This window comes from Rhipicephalus sanguineus, chromosome 2 (genome assembly GCF_013339695.2).
Source record: "Rhipicephalus sanguineus isolate Rsan-2018 chromosome 2, BIME_Rsan_1.4, whole genome shotgun sequence".
Classification (NCBI taxonomy): domain Eukaryota; kingdom Metazoa; phylum Arthropoda; class Arachnida; order Ixodida; family Ixodidae; genus Rhipicephalus; species Rhipicephalus sanguineus.
The window spans coordinates 172,375,052-172,402,766 of NC_051177.1; the positions used below are offsets into that span (position 1 = coordinate 172,375,052).

The 27,715-nt window shown below is 46.6% G+C and overlaps 10 non-coding genes across 10 annotated transcripts; all 10 read left to right on the plus strand.

The window, feature by feature from the left end:
- Positions 1–845: 845 nt before the first annotated feature.
- On the plus strand, positions 846–918 carry Trnar-ccu (transfer RNA arginine (anticodon CCU)). Its single transcript has one exon. It is a non-coding gene; the product is annotated as a tRNA-Arg (tRNA).
- Positions 919–1,078: 160 nt separating this feature from the next.
- Positions 1,079–1,151, plus strand: Trnar-ccu (transfer RNA arginine (anticodon CCU)). Its single transcript has one exon. It is a non-coding gene; the product is annotated as a tRNA-Arg (tRNA).
- Positions 1,152–1,310: 159 nt separating this feature from the next.
- Trnar-ccu (transfer RNA arginine (anticodon CCU)) lies at positions 1,311–1,383 on the plus strand. Its single transcript has one exon. It is a non-coding gene; the product is annotated as a tRNA-Arg (tRNA).
- Positions 1,384–1,540: 157 nt separating this feature from the next.
- On the plus strand, positions 1,541–1,613 carry Trnar-ccu (transfer RNA arginine (anticodon CCU)). Its single transcript has one exon. It is a non-coding gene; the product is annotated as a tRNA-Arg (tRNA).
- A 5,173-nt stretch (positions 1,614–6,786) lies between these two features.
- Positions 6,787–6,859, plus strand: Trnar-ccu (transfer RNA arginine (anticodon CCU)). Its single transcript has one exon. It is a non-coding gene; the product is annotated as a tRNA-Arg (tRNA).
- Positions 6,860–11,514: 4,655 nt separating this feature from the next.
- Positions 11,515–11,587, plus strand: Trnar-ccu (transfer RNA arginine (anticodon CCU)). Its single transcript has one exon. It is a non-coding gene; the product is annotated as a tRNA-Arg (tRNA).
- Positions 11,588–11,746: 159 nt separating this feature from the next.
- Trnar-ccu (transfer RNA arginine (anticodon CCU)) lies at positions 11,747–11,819 on the plus strand. Its single transcript has one exon. It is a non-coding gene; the product is annotated as a tRNA-Arg (tRNA).
- A 160-nt stretch (positions 11,820–11,979) lies between these two features.
- Positions 11,980–12,052, plus strand: Trnar-ccu (transfer RNA arginine (anticodon CCU)). The gene has a single exon. It is a non-coding gene; the product is annotated as a tRNA-Arg (tRNA).
- A 159-nt stretch (positions 12,053–12,211) lies between these two features.
- On the plus strand, positions 12,212–12,284 carry Trnar-ccu (transfer RNA arginine (anticodon CCU)). The gene has a single exon. It is a non-coding gene; the product is annotated as a tRNA-Arg (tRNA).
- Positions 12,285–12,443: 159 nt separating this feature from the next.
- Positions 12,444–12,516, plus strand: Trnar-ccu (transfer RNA arginine (anticodon CCU)). Its single transcript has one exon. It is a non-coding gene; the product is annotated as a tRNA-Arg (tRNA).
- Positions 12,517–27,715: the final 15,199 nt, after the last annotated feature.

Sequence of the window (27,715 nt, forward strand, 5' to 3'; positions counted from 1 at the left end):
AGAGCCCTTGTACCGTTTCACACATCGCGGAGGCGCTGGACAGGATGTGCTCAAACGAGTAAAGAAAATGCCTATACAACCATCAGTTAAACATTCTTTCAGTTGCACACAAACACACTCGCTATTAAAACTTGGCTCCAAGATAAAGGCATCTTTATACCCTGGACCACTGACTGCATCTTATGTAAAAAAACGGAAACGATTGAACATGTATTTCTAGACTGTTGGGACCCAATATTTCATTGGGATGTGCTTCAACGCACATTAAAGAAACAAATACCCCTTGACCCTTATGACATTCGTTTCTCACCGGTAGACGTATCCGGGGGCTTTCCGTACGATGTTATCATGGTCCTGGGATTTCACGCCTTGTGGAAAACGAGAACGCAATATCAGCATGTTGATAAAGATATACGCCCTGTTCGCGAACATTCCATTGAAAGTGTCGTGCGTCTGCGAGATGTGTATCGCGCTCTTGCCGATCCGCCAGACTGGATCTCCGTACTCGATGTATTGGTATGCATGAAAAGATTTTAATCCCGCGGTAGCCAAAGTCTGGCTGCCAGGTTTTATGTCTTGTAATGAATGATTTCGGCAATAAAGAAAAAAAAAAGCCCCCGTGGCCTAACGGATAAGGCATCGGTCTCCTAAACAGGGGATTGCGGGTTCGAGTCCCGCCGAGGGTACATTTTTTTTGCAAAAAGCTTTTACACTACATTTTCCTTGCTTGAAGAGAAGCATATATGTTTGCGTTTCGTCTCTCTATTTCCTCTCCACTGTTTGTTATACTGCGACCGAGAGTGAAAGCGGCAATGGAAAGTACGCAGATGAACCATCCAAACATCGCCCTCGTGGCCTAACGGATAAGGCATCGGTCTCCTAAACCGGGGATTGCGGGTTCGAGTCCCGCCGAGGGTACATTTTTTTTGCCAAAAAGCTTTTACACTACATTTTCTTTGCTTGAAGAGTAGCATATATGTTTGCATTTCGTCTCTCTATTTCCTCTCCACTGTTTGTTATACTGCGACCGAGAGTGAAAGCGGCAATGGAAAGTACGCAGATGAACCATCCAAACATCGCCCTCGTGGCCTAACGGATAAGGCATCGGTCTCCTAAACCGGGGATTGCGGGTTCCAGTCCCGCCGAGGGTACATTTTTTTTGCAAAACGCTTTTACACTACATTTTCTTTGCTTGAAGAGAAGCATATATGTTTGCATTTCGTCTCTCTATTTCCTCTCCACTGTTTGTTATACTGCGACCGAGAGTGAAAGCGGCAATGGAAAGTACGCAGATGAACCATCAAAACATCGCCCTCGTGGCCTAACGGATAAGGTATCGGTCTCCTAAACCGGGGATTGCGGGTTCGAGTCCCGCCGAGGGTACATTTTTTTTGCAAAAAGCTTTTACACTACATTTTCTTGCTTGAAGAGAAGCATATATGTTTGCATTTCGTCTCTCTATTTCCTCTCCACTGTTGTTATACTGCGACCGAGAGTGAAAGCGGCAATGGAAAGTACGCAGATGAACCATCAAAATATCGCCCTCGTGGCCTAACGGATAAGGCATCGGTCTCCTAAACCGGGGATTGCGGGTTCGAGTCCCGCCGAGGGTACATTTTTTTTGCAAAAAGCTTTTACACTACATTTTCTTTGCTTGAAGAGAAGCATATATGTTTGCATTTCGTCTCTCTATTTCCTCTCCACTGTTTGTTATACTGCGACCGAGAGTGAAAGCGGCAATGGAAAGTACGCAGATGAACCATCCAAACATCGCCCTCGTGGCGTAACGATTCCACTTCCGGACACCGTAGTGAACGGACGCGGAATGTCGTGCTCCTCGAAAGGGGCGGTTTCAGCGGCCCAGCTGGGCCGCGGTATCAGGTTCAACGACACGACTTCGACACAGGACTACCAGCTTATTTTGCCCCAGTTGCCTACAGGAACGACCGTAACCACAACGGTATTTTTGCACGCTGACGTAAAGGCCAGACCTTATCGAGTTGAGCACTTCCGCGATGCTTTGAGCAAACTGCAGCTTATGCCGGAGGTGGTGGCCCTTGGGGCCTATCAGATGAACCACGTGTGGGCGATAACGTTCAAGGACGAAAACGCCAAGAAGAAGATTCTTTCAAGTGCAGCCTTCAGTGTCAAGGATCACAAATGTGTGGTGATAGACCCGTGTAACCAAGATATCCGGATGAAGCTATACTGGCTTTTGCACACTACGCCGGATGAAACCGTAAGGACCGCCCTGCTACCTTTCGGAACTGTGAGCGAAATTTCCCGGGATAAATGGCGTGTACAAGGCTGCGCAGACAAAGGGTCGCACACGCGTATGGTGTCTCTGCGTTTGAAGTCCGGATACACCGTAGAAGACTTGCCGCATCAACTTCGGGTTGGAGAAGACCATGCCCTCGTGCACGTTCCAGGCAGACCACCACTCTGCCTCCGGTGCCGCGGCACCGGACACATACGGCGCGAGTGCCGAGTACCACGTTTGCGGGCTCTGCCGTCGCTTCGGCCACGACGAGACCCAGTGCGTGCGCAGTTACGCAAACGTGACAGGTGCCGGGAGAAGCGAAGCTATGGAAGAGCACTTCATGGACCAGGCTGACGTGGAGGCAACAGTCATGGGGGGCGGTGACTCGGCGGAGACTGAAGATAAACAGCAGGTGACACCCTCCGGGGAGAACAAGGACAAGAACGAAGGTGCGGCTGAACCCGCCGCCAGAAAAAAGGAAGCAACGGAAGGGGACAAGGCCACAGCGAAGAAGAACGTTCCCGAGGAAAATAGCCAGACCAGTGCGGACGGACCAGATAAGGACCCCACCGACATGGAGTACGCGCAAGTGGTCGTAAAGAGGCCGCTTGAGGTGGACGAAGGGAACGACAACGGGGCATCTTCTGCCTGTGAACCACTTCCGAAGGCGCCGTTCGTCAGGAGACCAACCTTGAGGATACAACCCAAGGTGCCGCCCGATAGGAGGTCGGCACCATCAACAGAGAAAAAGGCACCGCCAGCAGAACCACCATAGCGGGTATGGTGGCTTCCCGACTAAGCTGGGGATAGACGTGCAGTGTCAAAAATTTAAAAAAAAATGTGCGCCGCCAGAGAAAACACTTGGGCCTCGCCTGAGAAGGCCAGGCCACTTCAAGAAGAGCGACAAGAAGTAAGTCTGTCACCCGATAATATGAAACAGGCGCAATGCGCGAAACTTGTCTCATCGCTCTCAGTTTCTTCGAACTCGGGCTTTACACTGAAGATAGGCAATTTAAATATACGAGGATTAGCGGCGAAAAAAAAAGCAAATGCAGTTAAAGAGAATGCTAATCGAAAATGAGGTAGACGTATTAGCCTTGCAAGAATCTAAGATTGAGAGCGTTGAGCAGGCGGATCGCATGGTGAACCTTTTTAAAACAAATTATAATGTATGTGTATGCCATGCCGTTGGGAAGTCTGGAGGGTGCATTTTATTTTTAAAGAATTCTATTGGTATCATTGAAGAAAGGGTCGTGACTTCTGATGATGGAAGATTAGTTCTGTGTGACTTTTTATTATGTGGAAAAGAATGGCGAATAGTATGTGTGTACGCGCCAAATATAGCCACCGACAGGAAAGGGTTTTTTGATTATGTAGCCACCTTCCTAAAGTGTGATAGGGTTGTTGTATTGCTCGGAGACTTCAATTGTATTTGCATGGCCGAGGATAGTGTTAAGAACGCACCAGTTCGCGATAAAAGTGCCCTACAGTTGTGTGCAATAACTGAAGAGTGTTGTTTAGTAGACATTGGCGATGTTCTCCGAGGCAGCTATGTGCAATTTTCACATTTTCAGCATCAAAGCCATGCTAGACTAGATCGTATATATGTGGTTGAAAATATCGTGCCTTTATGCGCGAATTATACCGTGAAACATGTTAGCTGCAGTGATCACAGTCTTGTAATGCTCGAAGTTGGCAGGAAAAAGAGAAATGTGAAGTTTAACTGGGACCTATGGAAGTTAAACGAACAACTTTTAAAAGACGAGACTTTCGTGAAAGTGGTGAGCCAGAAGGCTCGGGATGCTCTTTTAAATAAGAAACGAGCGCTATAGAAGTCTGGGAGCAATTTAAAAATGAAGTTAAAATGTACGCAATCGAGAGAGCAGGAGTGGTGAGATATAAAGAAAAGCAAAAAGAAAAAGAGCTCCAGAACACGCTCGACTACCTGCTGAATGCAGATAGCACCATACCGGGATTGTTTAGCAATGAGATCAAGGATATCAAAAGACAGATGGAAACGCATCGCGGAAGAACGATATATGGGTGCGGTGATAAGAGCGCGAGCGGAACGCTTTACGATGGGTGAAATGCCCACAAAACGTGCGCTTGCGGAAGAAAAGCGATATGCAACTAAAAAAGACATTAAAGAAATCCAATACGAAGGTGTGCTTTCTTCCGAGCAGGATTTTATCGAAATGGCATTTCTAGAAAGGTATCGAAAATTGTTGGGCTCAGAAAAGAAAGTTAAAGATTCATTTATAAGAGAGTTTTTAACCCTGATGCCAAAGCTAGAGGATGATGTTAAGGAGAGTCTTGAGATGCCGATTACGATAGGGGAAATTGGCCAAGCAATAGATGACCTTAAGACGGGCAAGACACCTGGACCCGATGGCATAGGGGCAGGGTTTTACAAAACCTTCAAAGAAGAAATGTCAGAGATGCTACATCGCGTTTTAATGGAGGCATATGATGTGAAGCAACTCCCTCTATCGTTTCGAGCAAGTCATGTAATACTCATTCCAAAGACTGAAGACGCTGAAAAATTGCAATCGGTGGAAAACTATAGGCCCATTAGTCTCACAAATGTAGACTATAAGGTATACATGAAAGTTTTGGCAAAAAGACTTCAAACAGTGATTACCAGTGTTGTCGGTTCGCACCAAACGTGCGGAATTAAAGGAAGAAGCATCTTTAATAATATTCATACGGCAAGAACAATTTTGGAATGTTGTGATGCGTCCGGTGGACGTATAGCAATGCTACAGTTAGACTTAGAAAAAGCTTTCGACAGAGTAAGTCATGAAATACTATTTGCATTGCTTGATCACATTAGTGTAGGCGCGGTAATAGCTAACGGGGTGAAAATGGCATACAAGAACTGCTCTGCCAAACTAGTAATAAACAAAAAACTTAGCGCGGACATACATGTGAAATCTAGTGTGCGCCAAGGATGCCCTTGTTCTGCTCTATTGTTCGCAATATACTTGGAACCCTTTTGCCTGAAAGTGTTGAACAATACAAAGATAACAGGATATCAGTTCTTGTCACATGAAATAAAAGTGTTAGCGTATGCTGATGATATCGCGATATTCTGTCAAAATGAAAAGAGTGTAGAGGAGGCTATAAGGGATGCACGAACCTTCTGCAGTCTCACCGGAAGCGCAATCAGCTGGCACAAGTGTCAAGGTTTCTGGCACGGCGAGTGGAATGAAAAGCCAGAAATAATACAGGGGATCACATTTACAAGTACGCCGTCCAAGTATCTTGGAGTTCCTTTGCAGTATTATCAGGAAACCACTGAGCAATGGGCCGCGGAAACCGAGCATGTTAAGACAAAAACGACTAAGTGGGGAGGGCGAGATTTTTCGATCTTTGCACGCGCAGCAGTTTGTAATGTGTTTCTTGTAGCGAAAGTCTTTTACATGCTGCAAGTATTATGTATGTCACGAGCATGCGTTCAAAGGTTGCACCGAATATTTGCCGTATTTATATGGGGATCTACGTGGGAGCGTACTGGCAGAGTTAACATTTTTCATAAGGTAAAGAAAGGGGGACTTGGGCTGTCGCACTTGTTCCTCAAACAGATTGTTTTGCGGTTTTTTTATTTAAGAGATCAGAGTGATGGTTTCTTACGCGCTGTGATGCAAGTACGATTGCGGGACAAATTACCGGAATATGTTGTATCGTCATATGGCTCGCAGTGCGGGGTGGTGAAGGGTTTTTTGAGAGAAGTTGTGTATGCTTTTCAGTTTCTTCAAGTGCATTTTTCTTTGGATTACTTGGCCTCAGTAACAAAAAAACAACTGTATAAGGATTTAGTTGATATTATGTGCCCTGTACCTTTATACCGTAAAGTGTATGTAGCAGGACGAAATAAGAATGTTTTTAAACGCGTAAATATGATGCCTATTAGAGCATCAACTAAGACGTTCCTTTTCTTGTTGCACACAGGCACGCTCCCTGTTAAACCATGGCTCAAAGATAAAGGGTTTTATTTTCCTTGGGGTGTTAACTGTATGATTTGCAGGAAGCCCGAAACAATCGAGCACATCTTTTTAGACTGCTATGACTCAGTGTTCCTGTGGGACGTCCTTCAAAGGACGATAAAGAAAGACTTTCCGCTCACGCCATTCGGTATTCGCTTCTTGCCATGGGAGCCAACAGATGACGTGCCATGTGATCTGATAATGCTTATTGCTATGCATAGCATGTGGAAAACTAGAATGGATTATAGACATGAACACGAAGATCCAAAACCGGCTAAGGTGTATTTACATGAATATCTGTTATATGTTAGAAGTGTGATACGTGAACTGCACGAGCCACCTCAATGGTTACCCACACTTGACAGATTGCTGACAGCGAAATATTTCTGACTATGCAACACGGGACAAGCTGTCGGTCCCGTTTTTTTTTAGAATGTACATATAAGTGTCTTGTGAAATGATGAATTCAGAGATATGAATTCTTGTGCGCTGTGTTCTGTAATTTGTGCTAATAAACCAGGCAATAAAGAAAGAAAAAAAGCCCTCGTGGCCTACCGGATAAGGCATCGGTCTCCTAAACCGGGGATTGCGGGTTCGAGTCCCGCCGAGGGTACATTTTTTTTGCAAAGAGCTTTTCCACTACATTTTTCTTGCTTGAAGAGAAGCATATTTGTTTGCATTTCGTCTCTCTATTTCCTCTACACTGTGTGTTATACTGCGACCGAGAGTGAAAGCGGCAATGGAAAGTACGCAGATGAACCATCCAAACATCGCCCTCGTGGCCTAACGGGACTTCCGGCCGCGACAGCGTACGGACGTGTTCTCATGAGCTCCGACGGAGCGGCGATAGCGGCCAAGCTCGGTCGCGGAAACAGGTTATCTGCAATGGAAAACGAATACCAGGTTGTCAGTGCTCGGCCCTACCGGGTAGAAGACTTTCGCGACGCTCTGGCTCAACATTCGGTACTCCCCGAGGTAGTCGCCTTGGGGGCGTACCGCATGAGCCATGTGTGGGCGGTCACCTTCAAGGACGCTGAAACGGTGAAGAAGCTGGTCAGCATCGGTGAACTGCAAGTTAAAAGCAAGCGCTGTATCGTCATCGACCCGGCCAACAGGGACGTCCGAATGAAGGTGCACTGGTTGCTCCACAGTGTGCCTGACGAGGACGTGCGCCTTGCCTTCACGCCTTTCGGTAAAGTCACCGACATCGTCAGGGAGCGCTGGAGGGCCGAGGGATTGACCGACAAAGGGTCTACAATGAGGCTTGTGACTCTGAAGCTGCACTCCGGCGTCAAAATCGACGACTTGTCACACCAGTTAAGTGTGTCGGTGAGCACGCCCTTGTTGTTGTGCCGGGCAGGGCTCCGCTCTGCCTTCGCTGCCGGGGCACGGGCCACATCCGCCGCGAGTGCCGCATTCCGCGATGTGACTTTTGTCGGCGATTAGGTCACGAAGACGGCCAGTGTGAACGAACGTACGCCAGAGTGACAGGGCCTGGGGGCAGCGACGACACCACCGACCTGCTCATGGACGAGGCTGACTTGGAAGAGGCGACGCCTCAGACAAACGCCCGTGAAACACAGCCATCTACATCGTCCTCTGTTCCGGAGGGCGAGCGTGATAAGCGGCAAGTCGACGTAGCCTCCAAGGACCAGCATGAGCCCGTCAAAGGCGTCGACACTGCACCGACTAGACGGGATACGCCCCCAGAAGTGCAGCCTCCGGTGAGCGTGATTGAATCCGGCGAGAAGTGTATGGTTTCTTCACACGGCGAAGGGAGCCCAATGGCCAGAAAGCGGCCGCATGAGAGCATCGTCGACAGTGAGTCGCAGCGGGACGATGGTGGAGGCGGCGAGCCACCGACGAAAACGCCAGGTGTAAGACGCTCTCCATTTAGACCGCGACCTAACATTCCGGGCGAACCACGGCGGGCGGGCAATCCGCCTTCGTAAGAGATGGTTTTTATGTCGGGTAAAGGAGGGGGAGGGGAGGGGTGGGGTTGGGCCGAAAATTGTGTAGGAAAAAGCTACAATGTGGATCACTCTGTTTGCTCTGCTCTTCAAACGCGACAGCTTCACGGCCACTGGCCGGGTTTTGTTTCGCGGTGCCATCCGCGAGAAGAATATCGCAATAAGTTTCACCTATGGTCTGTTCTTCGCAAAGGACACCATTCGGAAGGGCAACCTCCTTTGCAGCCATGGCCCCGCTAACAAAAGCGAGTTTGCGCGTAGCAACCCTGAATGTACGAGGGTTAAGCGCTAGAAGGCGACAGTGCCAATTAAGCCGCTTACTGCTCGAAAACGATTTGGACTTGGTCGCAGTTCAAGAGACCAAAGTAGAAAGCCAGGAGGTTGCCGACCGAATGGTATCCGTTTTTCGTCCTCATTTCAATGTACATTTTTGTCACGCTTTTGGCAGTTCGGGCGGCTGTGCTGTTTTCATACGTAATGACTTTGGTAGTTGCGTACAAACGGTTGAGTCGTGCCAATCTGGCCGCCTTTTAGTGGTAGATTTTAGTCTTTCGGGTACGAGTTACCGCGTTGTCTGTGCTTACGCACCGAATGTCGAAAGAGATCGCACAATTTTTTTAAAGGTTTCTAACGTATCTAAACTGTCAAAAAGTGATAATACTCCTAGGCGATTTCAACTGTGTTTGTGCAGCTGAAGACCGGTCCAAAAAGAGCCGTATTCACGATAAGAGCGCCGAGTTGTTATCGGAGATAGTACATGACCGCGGTTTAGATGACGTAGGCAGCGTTTTTTCCAATGGTACTCGCCCGACTTACACCCATTTTCAGCGAGATAGCCATGCAAGATTGGACAGAATCTATGCCTCAGCCGAACTTGTTGTGCTGTGCACTGCGTACGAAGTGAAACCTATTTCCTTCAGCGACCACTGTTTGGTTATTGCCGGCTTTGGCAGAGTGCAGGCGAAACCACATTTAAATTGGAACCTGTGCAAATTTAATGTGAAGCTCCTAGAGGACGATAATTTCGTAAGCGTAGTAACCGACGAACTGGAGAAGCTACACGCCTCGCAGTCAATAAATCTCGCTGCTGAATGGGAGGAGTTTAAACAGAGAGTCAAAATAGCTGCCATAGAAAGAAGTAGCATACTCAAGCATAAGCGGAACCAAAGTGAACGTGAGCTTCGTGAGCGCCTTGAATACTTTACCTGCATGGAAAACATCCAACCTGGTGTTTTTAGGAAGGAAATGAGAGACGTGAAGAGTCAACTGGAGCAAATTGACGCTGAGAAGTACAAGGCCGCGATAATACGAAGAAGAGCGGAAAAATTGTGGGTCGGTGAAAGGCCAACAAAACGCGCGTTGTCTGATAAAAAGAAATATGCGTGCCAGAAAGAAATCCGTCGAATAGCTAGTGGCAACGATGTCACGTCGGATAGGAAGGTCATCATGCGCGTGATAGCCGATCATTTTACATATCTGCTTGGACAACAAAGGAACACTATGGAATGATTTCGGGAGAGATTTTTACCTTTTATGCCGAGGCTAGACGACGAAGTTAAAGCACGTTAGGACGTGCACATTTCTCTACGAGAAATCGAGGACGCAATCGGCGACTTGACGCTGGGCAAGGCGCCCGGGCCCGATGGCCTAGGGGCCGCCTTCTATAAAGCTTTTAAATTTAAGGTAGCTCCTGTGTTGCTTGGAGTTTTCGCTGAAGCTTACGACCGTAAGCGAGTTCCGCTTTCATTCAGAAGGTCGCACGTTGTGCTGATACCCAAGAGTGACGACCCCGAAAAACGTCTCTCTGTGGGCTCTTATCGTCCTATCAGCCTCACCAACGTGGACTACAAAATATTTATGAAAGTATTAGCCAAAAGACTCCAGGGGGTTATTGCAAAGCTGGTAGGGCCACATCAGACTTGCGGTATTAAAGGCCGCAGCATAGCGACAGACATTCACGTCGCACGAAGTGTTCTTGAATGTTGTGACGTTCTAGGCGAGCGCGTGGCAATGATGCAGCTCGACCTGGCGAAAGCTTTTGACCGAGTCTCACACGAGATTTTATTGGACATTCTCAAACATTCAAATGTTGGCCATGTAATACTAGAAGGCGTCAGAATGGCGTACACGGACTGCACCATGCGTATTATAGTAAACGGGGAACTTACGGAGAGCGTGAACGTCCGCTCGTCAGTGAGGCAGGGATGTCCTTTGTCGCCTTTGCTTTTTGCACTTTATCTCGAACCGCTCTGTTTGGCCATTGACCACACGGAAGCTATTACGGGCTTCAGGCTGGAGACAGCACACGTCAAAGTTTTGGCTTACGCAGATGATGTTGCTGTGTTCTGCTCAGACAGGGAGAGCATCAAACAAGCCACTAATATTGTATGCGACTTTTGTGACTGCGCCGGTGCCCAAATAAACTGGGATAAGAGTTACGGGTTTTGGCATGGTGACTGGGATGTTAACCCAGAGCATTACTCTCGGTTACGCTGGTCGGCAATTCCAACACGTTACCTAGGCGTGCCACTTGAATCTTATCGTGATCCAGAAGCGCACTGGTCTGACCAGGCGAGAAGTGCAAAAGAAAAGTCTACTGCGTGGCAAGGCAGGCAATTGTCTATTTTTTCACGAGCCACTGTCTGTAACATTTTTCTGATCTCCAAAATCTGGTATGTGATGAATGTGTTATGTGCATCGCGAGTTAGCATACAAAAACTTCACTGCGTTTTTGCTGTTTTTATTTGGGCGTCCACTTGGGAGCGGACTAGCAGAATGAATTTGTTCCGCTCTGTTAAGAAAGGTGGCCTTGGTCTTGTCCATTTGTTTTTGCGACAAGTTGTGTCGCGATTTATGTATTTACGGGATCAAAACCACCCGTTCCTCCGCACTATCATACAAACAAGGCTACGGAGACTACTCCCGGAACTTATAGCGTCGTCGCGCGAAATGATCAACGGTTTTGTAACCGGGTACCTGCGCGAGGTGGTTCTCTCGTTCAGGTTGCTGAACGCACGATTTTCGTTAGATTATTTATTTAATGTTAACGCTTTAATAAACGCTTTAATAATTTAATGCTAACGGATAAGGCATCGGTCTCCTAAACCGGGGATTGCGGGTTCGAGTCCCGCCGAGGGTACATTTTTTTTGCAAAAAGCTTTTCCACTACATTTTCCTTGCTTGAAGAGAAGCATATATGTTTGCATTTCGTCTCTCTATTTCCTCTCCACTGTTTGTTATACTGCAACTGAGAGTGAAAGCGGCAATGGAAAGTACGCAGATGAACCATCCAAACATCGCCCTCGTGGCCTAACGGATAAGGCATCGGTCTCCTAAACCGGGGATTGCGGGTTCGAGTCCCGCCGAGGGTACATTTTTTTTGCAAAAAGCTTTTCCACTACATTTTCCTTGCTTGAAGAGAAGCATATATGTTTGCATTTCGTCTCTCTATTTCCTCTCCACTGTGTGTTATACTGCGACCGAGAGTGAAATCGGCAATGGAAAGTACGCAGATGAACCATCCAAACATCGCCCTCGTGGCCTAACGGATAAGGCATCGGTCTCCTAAACCGGGGATTGCGGGTTCGAGTCCCGCCGAGGGTACATTTTTTTTTGCAAAAAGCTTTACCACTACATTTTCCTTGCTTGAAGAGAAGCATATATGTTTGCATTTCGTCTCTCTATTTCCTCTCCACTGTTTGTTATACTGCAACTGAGAGTGAAAGCGGCAATGGAAAGTACGCAGATGAACCATCCAAACATCGCCCTCGTGGCCTAACGTATAAGGCATCGGTCTCCTAAACCGATGATTGCGGGTTCGAGTCCCGCCGAGGGTACATTTTTTTTGCAAAAAGGTTTTACACTACATTTTCCTTGCTTGAAGAGAAGCATATATGTTCGCATTTCGTCTCTCTATTTCCTCTCCACTCTTTGTTATACTGCGACCGAGAGTGAAAGCGGCAATGGAAAGTACGCAGATGAACCATCCAAACATCGCCCTCGTGGCCTAACGGATAAGGCATCGGTCTCCTAAACCGGGGATTGCTGGTTCGAGTCCCGCCGAGGGTACATTTTTTTTGCAAAAAGCTTTTCCACTACATTTTCCTTGCTTGAAGAGAAGCATATATGTTTGCATTTCGTCTCTCTATTTCCTCTCCACTGTTTGTTATACTGCGACCGAGAGTGAAAGCGGCAATGGAAAGTACGCAGATGAACCATCCAAACATCGCCCTCGTGGCCTAACGGATAAGGCATCGGTCTCCTAAACCGGGGATTGCGGGTTCGAGTCCCGCCGAGGGTAAATTTTTTTTGCAAAAAGCTTTTCCACTACATTTTCCTTGCTTGAAGAGAAGCATATATGTTCGCATTTCGTCTCTCTATTTCCTCTCCACTCTTTGTTATACTGCGACCGAGAGTAAAAGCGGCAGTCGAAAGTACGCAGATGACTATCCAAACATCGTCGCCATGGCCTAACGGGATTCCACTTCCGGCCACGGCAGTGAACGGACGTGCTATCAAGTGCTCCCGTGTAGGGGCAGTTTCAGCGGCCCTTGTGGGCCGCGGTATCAGGTGTACCGAAAAGCCAGGCGAAGATTTCCAGGTTGTTCTGCCTCATTTGCCTTCAGGTGGTTCTGTTTTGAACACGGTTTTTTTCAATGGCAATTTAAAAGCCAGATCACATGTCCGAGACAGCCTTGCTCATCTTTCGCTGCTGTCGGAAGTGGTCGCCCTTGGGGCATACCAAATGAATCACCTGTGGGCAGGGACGTTCAAGGATGATGAAAGCAAAAAAGAAGATGTTGGCGGCGGAGTCATTCGACGTCAAGGACCATCGCTGTATGGTGATTGACCCCCGTGACCATGGTGTGCCGCTGAAGACTATACTGGCTGCTTCATGGCGTGCCGGACGAAGATGTGCGAGTTGCTTTGTCGCCGTTCGGAAAAATAACCGATGTAAGCAGAGACAAGTGGAAGGCCCAGGGTTGCAGTGACAAAGGTTCAACTACCCGCTCGGTAAGATTGAAACTGCATGTGGGCGTTACTGTGGACGATCTGCCACACCAACTGCGTGTTGCGGAAGACATAGCGCTCGTCGTCATTCCTGGCAGAGCGCCACTCTGCCTCCGATGTCGTGGCATCAGGCACATTCGAAGGGACTGCCGCGTGCTGCGTTGTGGGGTTGGTCGTCGCTATGGCCACTATGACTCTCGCTGCGTACGGTCATACGCCAGCATTACAGGGCCAAGCCGAACGGACCAAGTTTCTGAGCACCTGTTGGACGCTGCGGACGCTGAAGAAGCCAGCAGGGAAGACAACTATGTGGAAACGCCTGTAACGCCCCTTGGACTCTCTTCAGGAGCCGCACAGGAAGGGACCAGTGAAGGCGACAAGCCCCGTGTTGCGCCAGGAACGAAGGCAGAGAATAAAGCAGAAGACGACGACGCGAAAGCCGCGAGCAAGTCATCGGCAGCTGCCCGAGAGGTCGGCCCGGGAACAACGGACGTCGAGATGACTGCGGCAGGAGGCATCGCTTCAAATCGGGCTCGCGAGACATCGGACAGCACTGGAAACGTGGGCACGTCAGGCACCGGAGAACCTCCAACAAAGACAGTGACTGGTCGGCGGCCTACCTTGAAACCAAAGCCAAACTTGCCGCCTGACCGTGGGGAGACCACAACCCCACCTCCGCCTTAGCGGAGGAGACGTTCCAGAGGCTCTCCACGAGGAGCACAAGTACCCACTGCTACGACGTGCGTAGGACACCCGGCCAAGCAACCACCATGAAATGGCGACTAACTTTAACACTAGCATGCGCGTTGCGACGTTGAATGCAAGGGGACTATGTTCACGCAGGTGGCAATGCCAGGTTAGTCGCATTCTTTTGAAAAAAATCACAGCATATCCACGGAGTGAATGATGATGAGTGGGCGAAGCTGCGGAGGTTCATCGGTAAACCGTGAATCTTCCGTGAATTCTGCCCAGTACATCATCACCGACGTGAGATCGGGCGCGTTTATACTAAAGGTTCGATGAGAGTTATGACGACTTGGAGCTCACTTTAATTTTACATGTACGCTGTGAATTTTTATTGTTTAGAAAACCATTGCTTTAGAAAACATCTGGCGTCTTTCGTTAAGCAGCTGGCGTCTTTTCGTTTTGCTTTAGAAACATCTGGCGTCTTTTCGTCTTGCTTTTACAAAACATCTGGCGTCTTTCGTTGGTTTATTTCATCAATCAACGTCGTTTTGAACAAAATTTTTATTGTTTAATCACGCACAGGAGAAATCTCACCAGGCACTACCTTGCAGGTAAACAATGGCTGCTAATGGGAATGAGAGACAGAAGAAGTCGGCTTTTAGCTAACACTTGCACTTCTACTTCTTCTAACGTTTCCTACAGGAACATGCCAATGGCTGCTAATGGGGAATGAGAGACAGAAGAATTCGGCTTTTAGTTAACGCGCACGCTGCGAATTTTTTATTGTTCAACAACGCACAGGAGAAATCTCCCACCAGCACCACCTTGGAGGTCAAGATTTGGTACTAGCGTTAAGACTGGTTACGCACTACGACGGGGACGAACGGGTGCCGCTTTAAGGAGCTTCGCCCCTAAAACGACGTAGACCTTCTGGCTGCACAAGTAACTAAAATGGAAAGTGAAAACAAACGGAGCAAATGGTCCAAGTTTTTCGCCCTAGGTACAATGTATGCGTTTTTCATGCTGCGGGGCGGTCAGGAGGTTGCGTCGTTTTCATTCGTAGTAGCATCGCAGTTGCTGAAAATGTCTCCACCTGCGATAGCAGTAGGCTGGTTGTGTGTGATTTTATTCTTTAGATGCGAAGTATCTTATGGCGGAGTTCAATCCGGTGGTGGTGGTGGTGGTGGTGGTGGTGTGCGGCGTGACCACCCTTACTGCGCATGCGCATACCCTCACCCTCTCCACATCCCCTCTCCGCTTTATCCTCTCCCTCTCCACTCCCCTTCTCCTCTCTACTCCCCCTCTCCACTTCCCCTCTCCCCTCCCCCTTTCCTCTCTTCCTCTGAAACGCGGGCTAGACATGCCGAAATTCTCTCCTGCGCAACGCCGCGATGAGCACCAGCGCATGCGCTGCGCGTCTCCTCCCCCTCTCTCTTCTCTCCTACGCTGCCCCACTCTCGCACGCCTGTCGACCGCGTTCCCCGCTTGCCCTGTGAGAATTAACGGCCAGGCTAGAGGGAAGAGAAAACGCGCGTAGCGTTCCTCTTCGCGTTCCACGACGCGAGGTCGGTAGCATGCCCAACGAACGCCAACGGAACGCGATCGTGCAAGTGCTCCGGCTTCGCATCGCCTCATGGTGCCCTTTAGCGGGAAATGGTGTAATTTTTCTTGAATGCCTTGGCGTGCCGTGTACATTTATGCACCGAACAGAACGCACGAACGGGAAGATTTTTTTAGGGCGGTTGAGGGTTTTTTAAAAACAGAAAGCGTGGTTGTGTTTCTAGGAGACTTTAATTGCTTCTGTAGAGCTGCAGATGAAACGACGAACATCAGTGCGCGTGATAGAAGCGCAGAGTTGTTGAGCGCAATAGCGACCTAGAGAGAACTGGAAGATGTCGGTTACGTAATGACGCGAGAGGGCCAAGTACGGTACCCGCATTTTCAAGGTCAGTCGCATGCGAGGTTAGACAGAATATATTTGTCGGCGAAGTTGGTACCTCTATGTTCATCCTATGAAACGCAGCATCTTAGTTTTAGTGATCATTGTATGGTCACGGTTAACATTGGCGAAAAACGAAAGGCTGCGAAGATTAATCGGTTTCTATGGAAATTTAATAAAAAGCTACTGCAAGATGAAGTATTTGTCACGAAAACCAAAGAAGGTCTTACAAATGTCCTTCGTTTAGAAACCACAACTTCATGTCGGTGTGGGAGCAGATTAAGTGTGACGTAAAGATGGTTGCCATCGGTCGTAATGGTATTTAGCGCAAACAGTAGACAAAGAACAAAGGAGAGGACGTGGACGCAGCGCATTCTTCCAACTAAAGAACTTTTGTTTCTGACGCGACGTAGGGACGGGGCGGTACCACGGCATAGCGCTGACATGTTATTCTTTTACAAGCGGGCATATTCTTTGCTTGTATACACTTCTCATTTTAATCTCAGCTTTTTTCTTCTCGTCTTTTTTCTCTTTTTCTTGATCACCTGGTCTGTATATATATGTGTGTTCTTCTCGAATGAATTTTAGTTGGAAGAATGCGCTGCGTCCACGTCCTCTCCTTTGTCCTTTGTCTACTGTCTGCGCCATTATGACTGACTTGTTCCAACTCGCCCAACAAGCAACGTTGTTGGGTTGCCATCGAAAGAGCCTGTGTATTACGTCACAAGGAAAGGCAACAAGAGAAGCAGTTACAAAGTGAGCTGGACTACATGTTAGGCGTAGAAAACGAAGTGCCGGGAAAGTTCAAAAAAGAAATAAAGGAAACAAAGGTCGAATTCATCGACGAAGATAAGTACCGCGGAGCAATGATAAGAGCACGCACTGAACTACTGTGGATGGGCGCTCAGTGAAGAAAAGAAACATGCACAAAACAAAGAGAAAACTGAAATACGGTATCGCAATCACATTACACGAGACCGTGAAGGAATAAATCTTACGTTTGTTGAGTTTTACACGGAACTTCTTAGCAATAAAATTAACGACCCCAAGCGCTTCAAAGAGGACTTTCTGGCTCTTATGCCAAAATTGGAAGATTCTGATAGGGAGGTATTAGAAGCAGAAATTACGGTGACGGAAATTGAAGCAGCTATAGACGGTCTAAGTAACGGCAAGTCACCGGGGCCGGATGGCCTGGGTGCTGGTATATAAAAAACATTTTTAAGACAGAAATGGCAGTAGCATTACATCGAGTTATCACAGAATGCTATGAGAAGAAACAGGCACCTCACTCATTTAGGACTGCTCACGTAGTATTCATCCCCAAAACTGATGATCCTGCAAAGTTACTTTCAGTAGAGTCCTATCGGCCCATTAGTCTGACCAACACCGACTATAAAATATACATGAAGGTGTTAGCTAGACGGCTCCAAAGTGTTATCACATCCCTAGTCGGCCCGCATCAGACATGTGGTATTAAAGGCAGAACCATCTTCACAAACGTACAAAGCCAGAAGTATCCTGAAATGCTCTGACGCAATGCATGACCTCGTGGCCATGATTCAGCTAGATCTGCATAAAGCGTTTGACAAAGTTGTGCACGAAGTTTTGTTTTTATTGTTGGAGCATGCGAATGTTGGATATGTTATTACCGAAAGTGTTACAATGGTGTACCATGAGTGTACGGCTAAGTTAGTAATCAATAAAGAATTAACTGCTTCTATTCCAGTGCGCTCGAGCGTGAAACAAGGATGTGCTCTGGTGCCTCTCGTTTTCGCGCTTTACTTGGAGCCATTTTGTTTACGTATGCTTGCAACCCCTAGTGTAAGAGGGTATTTGTTTTTGAGTAATAAAACCAGCATATCAGCCTACTATGATATTGCCGTCTTCTGCTCTGACAAAGAAAGTGTGCAAGAAGTTATAAGAATAGCTACAGATTTCTGCGCAACGACCGGTAGTGCAATCAGTTGGCCAAAGTGCCTTGGCTTCTGGCATGGTAATTGGCAGAGCACACCTGAGGTTTATTGTAATATGAATTGAAAAATCACGCGGGGAAAGTACCTCGACGTTCCTTTAGATCATTACCTGAATACTACGGAGTACTGGTGCGAGGAAAACAAACGCATAAAAAATTGTACCGATAAGTGGGGTGGCCGCAATTTCTCAACGTGTGCAAGAGCGTCTGCTTGCAATGTATTTTTGATTGCCAAAGTTTTTTATGTTTTGCAACTGTTAACCATGACCCGAACTTCGGTTCAGAAAATGCACCGACTATTCGCGACCTTTATATGGGAATGGCAGTGGGAGCGCGCGAGCCGGTGCAATTTATTTCATAAGGTGAAAAATGGCGGTCTAGGGCTATTGCATCTGTTCTTTAAACAGCTGGTGAGCAGATTCGTTTTTGTTCGGGATCAAACTGATAATTTTTTGAGAACTGTGATCCAAGCGCGATTGCAGAATCCCCTACCCGATTTTGTTGTGTTCGATGGTGGCGAAAATGTCTGAGGCCCGTGTACGTTAAAGAACCCCAGGTGGTCGAAATTTCCGGAGCCCTCTACTACGGCGTCCCTCATAATCATATCGTGGTTTTGGGACGTAAAACCCCAGATAATAATAATAATAATAATAATAATAATAATAATAATAATAATAATAATAATAATAATAATAATAATAATAATAATAATAATAATATTCAATCAATCAATCAATCAATCAATCAATCATTTATTTAACGTGCCCAGGAACAACCGTGAGGTCTTTGTGCAGGCGCACGCAAAAAAAATCAATAAAAATAAACAATACAATACAGACAGCCTTCAGAAATAAAAAGAGCAAAAACACGTAGACAAAGAGAAATGAACACAAAAGGGGAGGAGTAAAATAAGACAATATGAGAAATATTGAAGGGGAATAAAAAATTAGATTGCACATATACAACTATGCGGAAAGACGGAGAAGGGAAGACTTTGTACATTGTGCCATACTATGTCAAAACAGTGCAAAGCTCGGATAAAAACAATGATTGTGGACTATGAAAAACGTGAAGATCAAGAAAATTAGTATTATAAAGACTTTGTATTCTGTGAACGGTAGAGTGTTGGAAGAAGCAGGCGGGTACATGAAACGGTCTGTTCTCTCTGGTTAACTTACGCGGAATTCGAAAATTAACACAATTGAGAAGTACAGGGCAGGATATGATACCGTGGACTAGCTTGTAGAGAAATAAGAGATCAGAACGATTTCGTCGGCAGTGAAGTGATGGTAGTGATAATGATTCAGCAGTATTTGAACGAGATCCAGAGTCATTTTTAGCAAAGCGATGGTTATATATGCTGAGGAATTTTTTCTGGACTCGTTCAATGGTGTTACCGCTGGATTGAGCAATGCCATTCCATATCACGGACGCATACTCAAGTTGCGGAAGACATATTGCCGTGTACAATTTGTGTAGGGCCATGGGAGACCTGAATTCTCGAGATATTCTACAAACACATCCGAGAGAACGAAGGCCCCGCATAGCAGCACGCTTAACGTGAGAAGAAAAGTTTAACGCGCTGTCAATAACAACACCAAGATCACTGATTTCATAAACCTTGCATAACGGCACAGAATTGACAAAGTATTGAAATGACACGCTAGATGTTTTGCGAGTGATAGACATGAATTTTGTCTTTGAGGTATTTAGAGAAAGGTTATTGCCGTTGCACCATTCGGAAAAAGAACACAAATCTGACTGCAGCAAGCGACAGTCGTTAACTGAATGAATTTCCTTAAATATCTTGATGTCATCGGCATACAAGAGGAAAGAAGAATTACGGATGGCAAAATAAACATCATTAACGTAAATTAAAAATAGGAGTGGGCCTAATACCGACCCTTGACGGACCCCACTAGTCACTTTATACAAAGAAGAGGTTTGGCCATTTACGGCAACATAACAAGATCTATTGAGCAGATAGCTGTGCAAGAGATTCACAATCGACAAGTCAACGTCAAATAATAATAATAATAATAATAATAATAATAATAATAATAATAATAATAATAATAATAATAATAATAATAATAATAATAATAATAATAATAATAATAACAATAATAATAATGTTATTATTATTATTATTATTATTCACCATGGCTCCCAGTCGGGATGCATGCTTGCTATGCTCCTGCCCGTTTTTTGGTAAGCAGCAGTTTTTCCGCTGTGAAAGTTGTTCTAAACGTGTTCATGCGAAGTGTGTAACCTGGCCTGATGAAGAGCGGCAACTTCTGAAGTCTGGATCGCGCTCATTTTGCTGCAATTTATGTGATCTGAGCAGTTCTTCTGGTAAGCCTAACGAAGACAACTCGGCGGCGTGCAGCGATGAGCACTGCAGCTCTCAAACCGGTTCCCTCTCCACGTGTGCCCCTCCGGGTGGTGAGGGTGTTGGTGGTGACCTCGCCGGGCTGCGCCGCCTCCTCCTCGACGCGTTGGAGGGAATCTCGTTCCTCAGCGACGAGGTATCCCAACTACGCGAAGAAAACGAGCGCCTCCGTAAGGATCATTCCCGCGGTGTTGAACAACAAGCCCGTGTGGTCGCCTCCCTTTGTGCAGAGGTCCGCTTCCTGCGTGAGGAGCTGACGCGCCGCACGGCCGCCGTGTCAGTGAAGGCACCTGTGATCCCTCCAGAGCAGGTGACCGCTGGCCGATCTGTGACCTCCAAGCAAGCTGCGTACTCTGAACAACCTCTGTCCAAAATTCTTTCATCTTCGAATTCGCCGCCAGGTGACGTAGACACGTCCGAGCGTGTCAGTGTGATGCCTGCGACAGCCTCTTCTGCAGCGGTAACTGAGGGTGTAAGAAAGAAGAAACCCGCCTCGTTTGGAGCATTGAAGACATCCACTATATCTGTAGCTCAGCTGCCACAACGGCCACAACGGCCAAAGGCCATTTTTGTTACGAAGCTGAGCCCGGACACCACTGCTGCTGACATCAAAACACATATTGCTTCATTCGATATGTCTCCCATTTCCTGCCGGCGACTTCAAACAAGATTCCAGTCATATTCTTCATTCTATATCGAAGTTGACGAGGACACGCTACAACGCCTGAATGACCCTTCGATGTGGCCCCTCGGATGCCTCTTCAAGCCATTTCGTGGGGAGCTGCGCAATGACATGCTTCATCCCTCTGAGCTAGTGCCTGGAATCGAAAGTGCCGTGTAACGTAGACATATTCTACCAAAATACTCGGGGTCTGCGTACCAAGACACTCGAGTTTTTCTCTAATGTTCTTTCGTCTTCTTTTCCTATTATCGCTATTTCTGAAACCTGGCTCGGCACTGAAATTCCCTCATCGGACTTTTTTCCCCCGACCTACACCACCTTCCGCCGTGACCGAGATTTCAGTGAAACCAAACAGAAAGGCGGTGGCGTGCTGATTGCCATTGACAATTCACTGAAATCCGTTAGACGGAAAGACCTAGAAACTATCGAAGAATCGATCTGGCTAGAAATCAACCTTGAGCGCCGTGAAAAATTGTTGATTGGATGCTTCTATTTACCGCCCAGCATTTCCCCTGCCTCGTTTCACGATGTCATGTCTTCTATTGAACTTGTGATATCTTCTCATAGTGGGCACAGAATTATTGTTCTCGGGGATTTCAATGCACCTGGAATTGACTGGAGCACGCTTACCTTTTCTCACTACAATCATTTCACAGAGAAAAAGTGCAGCCTGCTCTTGGACTTTCTGGCGTTTAATTTCCTAGTGCAACATAATTCAGTCGTCAATTCCAGTGGCAACGTGTTAGACCTGTGTGTGTCAAAAGATCAACCCCTTGAAGTTTCCCGCTCCAACATCTCTCTTGTACGTCCGGACAAATTCCACCCACCACTTAACGTAAGATTATCTGCATCAGCCGAAACAACGAGCTACAGCAGTTACGTAAACAAATCTCCAAGATTTGCGTTCAAGCGAGGTGATTACACGGGCCTCTATCATCACTTGTCCACCGTTGAGTGGTCACAGGTTACTGACAAACCTAATGTTGATGACCAGGTTGATCGGTTTACGGAGCTTGTACTGAGCAGCATGCTTAATTTTATTCCCCAGTATACACCTAAACAACGTAAATATCCCCACTGGTTCTCATCTGAACTTATCAGTGCACTGAAGCATAAAGATCACACACACAGGAAATCTAAATGTTCTCCATCCAGCGAGTGGAAGGAAGAGTTCAGCTTTTTTCGAACTCTCTCTAAACGCCTATATAAACGGGATCATAGTTCGTACATTGAATTCTTAGAAAAAAGCGCCTCTGACAGGCCGGCTGAGTTTTGGAAGTATGTACGTAAACGGTCTAGCAAAAGCGGAGAGTCCTTCAGACTACTAGACTCAAATGGGGTAGAAGTGCATGCCGTCGCTGACTGTTTTGCCACACATTTCTCATCCGTTTAAAAGGCCTCAGACTCCAGCACTGATATCAGACAACAGCCCAAGGCAGTTAGCTCATCCAGTGCTTTGTCGCTGGATGAAAATCTTATCAGCGAATGCATTAAGCGCTTAAAACCATCCTTATCATGTGGCCCAGATGGCATCCCCTCCGCCATACTAAAAGCATATGGTACTATATTTGTCCCAGTACTGACTACAATATTTAATAACTGCCTGGACACTTCCACATTTCCTAGCATGTGGAAAACTGCTCGTGTTTTCCCAGTATTTAAGTCGGGCTCTAAGACAGATGTTTCTAATTATCGCCCGATTTCTCTACTATGTGCCACATCAAAGATCTTCGAACTGGCTCTTCACAAAATATTGTCTTTTAGTGTGAAAAACTCATTGATTCCAAATCAACATGGTTTTCTTGCTGGCCGCTCAACTACCACAAATCTTGCTAGTTTCATGACGCAGATCTCCACACCTATTTCTCAGAGAGGACAGGTTGACGCAATCTACTGTGACCTGAGCAAGGCTTTTGACGTAGTCAGCCGCACACTGATTATGGTTAAACTTGCGAACTTTGACGTTGACTTGTCGATTGTGAATCTCTTGCACAGCTATCTGCTCAATAGATCTTGTTATGTTGCCGTAAATGGCCAAACCTCTTCTTTGTATAAAGTGACTAGTGGGGTCCCTCAAGGGTCGGTATTAGGCCCACTCCTATTTTTAATTTACGTTAATGATGTTTCTTTTGCCATCCGTAATTCTTCTTTCCTCTTGTATGCCGATGACATCAACATATTTAAGGAAATTCATTCAGTTAACGACTGTCGCTTGCTGCAGTCAGATTTGTGTTCTTTTTCCGAATGGTGCAACGGCAATAACCTTTCTCTAAATACCTCAAAGACAAAATTCATGTCTATCACTCGCAAAACATCTAGCGTGTCATTTCAATACTTTGTCAATTCTGTGCCGTTATGCAAGGTTTATGAAATCAGTGATCTTGGTGTTATTGTTGACAGCGCGTTAAACTTTTCTTCTCACGTTAAGCGTGCTGCTATGCGGGGCCTTCGTTCTCTCGGATGTGTTTGTAGAATATCTCGAGAATTCAGGTCTCCCATGGCCCTACACAAATTGTACACGGCAATATGTCTTCCGCAACTTGAGTATGCGTCCGTGATATGGAATGGCATTGCTCAATCCAGCGGTAACACCATTGAACGAGTCCAGAAAAAATTCCTCAGCATATATAACAATCGCTTTGCTAAAAATGACTCTGGATCTCGTTCCAGTACTGCTGAATCATTATCACTGCCATCACTTCACTGCCGACGAAATCGTTCTGATCTCTTATTTCTCTACAAGCTAGTCCACGGTATCATATCCTGCCCTGTACTTCTCAATTGTGTTAATTTTCGAATTCCGCGTAAGTTAACCAGAGAGAACAGACCGTTTCATGTACCCGCCTGCTTCTTCCAACACTCTACCGTTCACAGAATACAAAGTCTTTATAATATTAATTTTCTTGATCTTGACGTTTTTCATAGTCCACAATCATTGTTTTTATCCGAGCTTTGCACTGTTTTGACATAGTATGGCAAAATGTACAAAGTCTTCCCTTCTCCGTCTTTCCGCATAGTTGTATATGTGCAATCTAATTTTTTATTCCCCTTCAATATTTCTCATATTGTCTTATTTTACTCCTCCCCTTTTGTGTTCATTTCTCTTTGTCTACGTGTTTTTGCTCTTTTTATTTCTGAAGACTGTCTGTATTGTATTGTTTTTTTTTATTGATTTTTTTTTGCGTGCGCCTGCACAAAGACCTCACGGTTGTTCCTGGGCACGTTAAATAAATGATTGATTGATTGATTGATTATTATTATTATTATTACTATTATTATTATTATTATTATTTTGTGTCGTCCTTTTTTTTGAAGCTGGACCGCCGAGTCCTTGTTTGCGTGAAGGTGTTTCGTCTACACGCCTGCTTAAGGAAAGATTTTCTTATGAATACTTGTCTGATGTCACCAAAAAGAAATTGTATCGTGATCTTCGGGATGTGTTTTTGCCAGTACCATTCTATCGAGCTCCTTACAAGTTGGGTCCTGAGCGCGATGTGTTAAAGCGTGTTAAAGGAATGCCGGTTAGTCCCTCAGTCAAAACGTTCTTTATTCAGGTGCATACCGGCACTCTCCCTGTATTGCCATGGTTACAAAGTAAAGGGCTTTTTGTGCCTTGGTCAGTGAACTGTTTAATATGCGGGAAACCACGAACGATAGAGCATATTTTCCTCGATTGCCACGATGCTGTATTCTTGTGGGATGTGCTACAACGGACACTAAAAAAAGAATTACCTATTCGCGCTTGCTGAATTCGCTTTCTTCCATGTGCAGGTACAGGGGAAGTGCCATGTGACATGTTAACCCTTTCAGCCCTGAATTTTTTTGAACGGGTAGATAATTTTTTCCTTGTTGATATTTCTTTTTTTATCACCTCAAGAACACGAATATAATATTTTCTGAGCATCCCATCCTGTATGAGAAAAATAGCGCCATGTCCTAAATATAGGACACCAGGGCTTATTGGTTGTGAAGGGAAATATGGTGAATTTCGATATTGCTATTTATTTTACTGTGTTTACACCTGAAATTGTGAAGCTAGCATGCCAGCGACCATATATGAGTTACTGCGTCTCAAATGTCAAAAAGCAAGTTTTTGCACTCGTGACACAGTGCTCTTCAATGCACGTGAATGGCCAATATCTAATTATTTGATGCCTTGTAAGATCTAAAATCATAATAAGTTGCCGAATCCTCCTTTGGTGCGCCGCAATAATTGTCGCCCGTTCCTGCATGGGTAAGCTGATAGAACTGCACTTCATCCTCGTTATCTTCAAGTCCTCTCATGCACCATTCTTACACTGCAGCAAACGTATTTGGATCAATTATGTACAATCTCGCTGTTGGGACCCCCTTGCAAATTAGAAAGAAATGCAGGCTGATTTCCCGAGGAGAATAACAAGAAATTGGAAGCAGACACAAGCGCTGCGGCTCGGGTCATCATGCAATGCATTCAAAGATCTCACAACCACTAAGCCCTGGTGTCCTATATTTAGGACATGATTATTCATTGCAGCGGCCTAAGCGGAAACGTTAGGGAAGGCCCCTTTTGTAAATAGGCCGTCAAGCACATTAGAAACAACACAGAAAATTGCGACAGCTACAGAGAAAATAGTTATTCAGTAAAATGTCATCAAATATTTGGTTGCGGCGTTTGTCGTCTTTTTCACCTTCCGCCATCTTGTTTTCGACATTGCAGACTTCCGAGGAAGACGATGATAGAAAAACTACTACCTATGTTTGTACAGGTGTATTGAGGATACCACAGACACATTTTTGAATTTTTTAGTAATTTATGTCACAATTTATAGCAATTTTTCTTCGTGTCCTTTTTATAGGACGCCAGGGCCGAAAGGGTTAATGTTGCTTTGCATGCATAGTGTATGGAAGACAAGAATAGATATCCGACATGCCCATATAGTGGCTCACTCAGCAAGGGACTATTTTGTTGAGAGTATGTTGTACACACGAGACTCGTTCAATGCACAGTCTGAACCTCCCTAGTGGCTACCTGTACTTGATCAATTGGCTTCTGTGAAGCCTTTTTAAAGCATACGCACTGGCCAAGCTGAAGCTAGTGTTTTTATAAAGTGTATGTATTCTGTATGTGATCATTTTGGTTGTGGTTGTAAAAAGCAATAAAGAAAAAAAAAGTCGTCCTGGCCTAACGGATAAGGCATCGGTCTCCTAAACCGGGGATTGCGGGTTCGAGTCCTTCCGAGGGTACAATTTTTTGCAAAAAGGTTTTACACTACATTTTCCTTGTTTGAGGAGAAGCATATATGTTTTCATTTTGTCTCTCTATTTCCTCTCCACTGTGTGTTATACTGCGACTGAGAGTAAAAGCAGCAAAGTACGCAGATGAACCATCGAAACATCGCCCTCGTGGCCTCATTCTACTTCCGGACGCGCCAGCGAACGGTCGCAGGATGAACGGCTCCGATGGAGCGGCGATAGCGGCCCGTGCCGGCCGCGGTAACAGGATGGCTGTCGAAGATAACGCGTACGAGATTGTGCTGCCTACTCTGCCCACTGGCCGTGTTGTCAACAACACGTTGTTTTTGCACGGAGACGTGCGTGAACGGCCCTACAAGGTCGAGGACTTCAGAGACGCCCTCACCACGGCTGGTGTGTTCCCTGACGTCGTACCGTTAGGGGCGTACCAAATCAACCACGTGTGGGCGGTGACGTTGAACACCGGCGAAGCCACGAAAAAACTGGCAGCGCTGAAGGAATTGAAGGTCAAAGGTCGCCGGTGCATTGTAATCGACCCTGAGGACCAACAGGTTAAACTTCGACTGCACTGGATGCTTCACGGCGTCCAAGACGAAGACATCCGGACGGCATTTGCAGTCTTCGGCAACGTCACCGAGGTGACTCGTGAGCGGTGGCGCGTCCAAGGAATGAAAGAAAAAGGGTCAACAACTAGAACCGTCCTGCTCAAGCTGAAGCCGGGACTCAAGGTGGACGACCTTCCCCATCAGGTCCGAGTCGCCGGAGAGTTGGCCCTCGTGGTTGTGCCTGGGCGGGCAATGCAGTGCCTGCGCTGCCATGGCACGGGTCACGTTCGCCGAGACTGCAGGGTGCCCCGGTGCTCGAAGTGCCGGAGTTATGGGCATGCGGACGCGGACTGCGTCCGTACCTACGCGTCGGCGACTGGACTTCCAAGGGCGGACGACAACGAAGAACTAATGGACGTTGCCGAGGCTGAGGAGGCAGCCCGGGGAATCGACGAGGCGAAAAATTGGCCGCGTATCTGCGTGCTTCGCTGCAAATGTCGTGTAAAGACGATAGAAGAGGCGCTGTGTGAGATATGGACGCCATCTGGCAATACGTCGGGAAACATGAGTGCTGTGTTGCGTGCTGGTAGTCCCGGCGCAGCAGCAGGCGAAGACCGGCGGTGACCAACGCGACCGGCGGGGACGCCAGCCAGCCCGAAAACGCGGTTTGGCGCGAAGCGCTGAAGCAGAGAAACGTCCGCACTCAACGAGTACTCTCCACACACTCTTTTATTTACACGTCGCCTGGGTAAAACAGAAACGCCAGAGCGGCGCCCACAACCGGCAGCCTGAAGGCCGCCCACAACGCTGCTTTTTCATTTTTTAAATATTTTTTTCACCTTCTTGGCCTTCTCAAAACTAAAGTTTTTCAACACCAACCCATGGCATTCGCACAGTGCAATACAGAACCGAAACACAACAATGAGCTCGTGCGAAGGGCACGGAGGAAGGCAAATTTCAGCGCAGTCGCATTTTCAGCTTTGTTCAAACAGAGCTCACTAGACGACGACGAAGTAAAAGAAGGCACACGACAGGCAGCG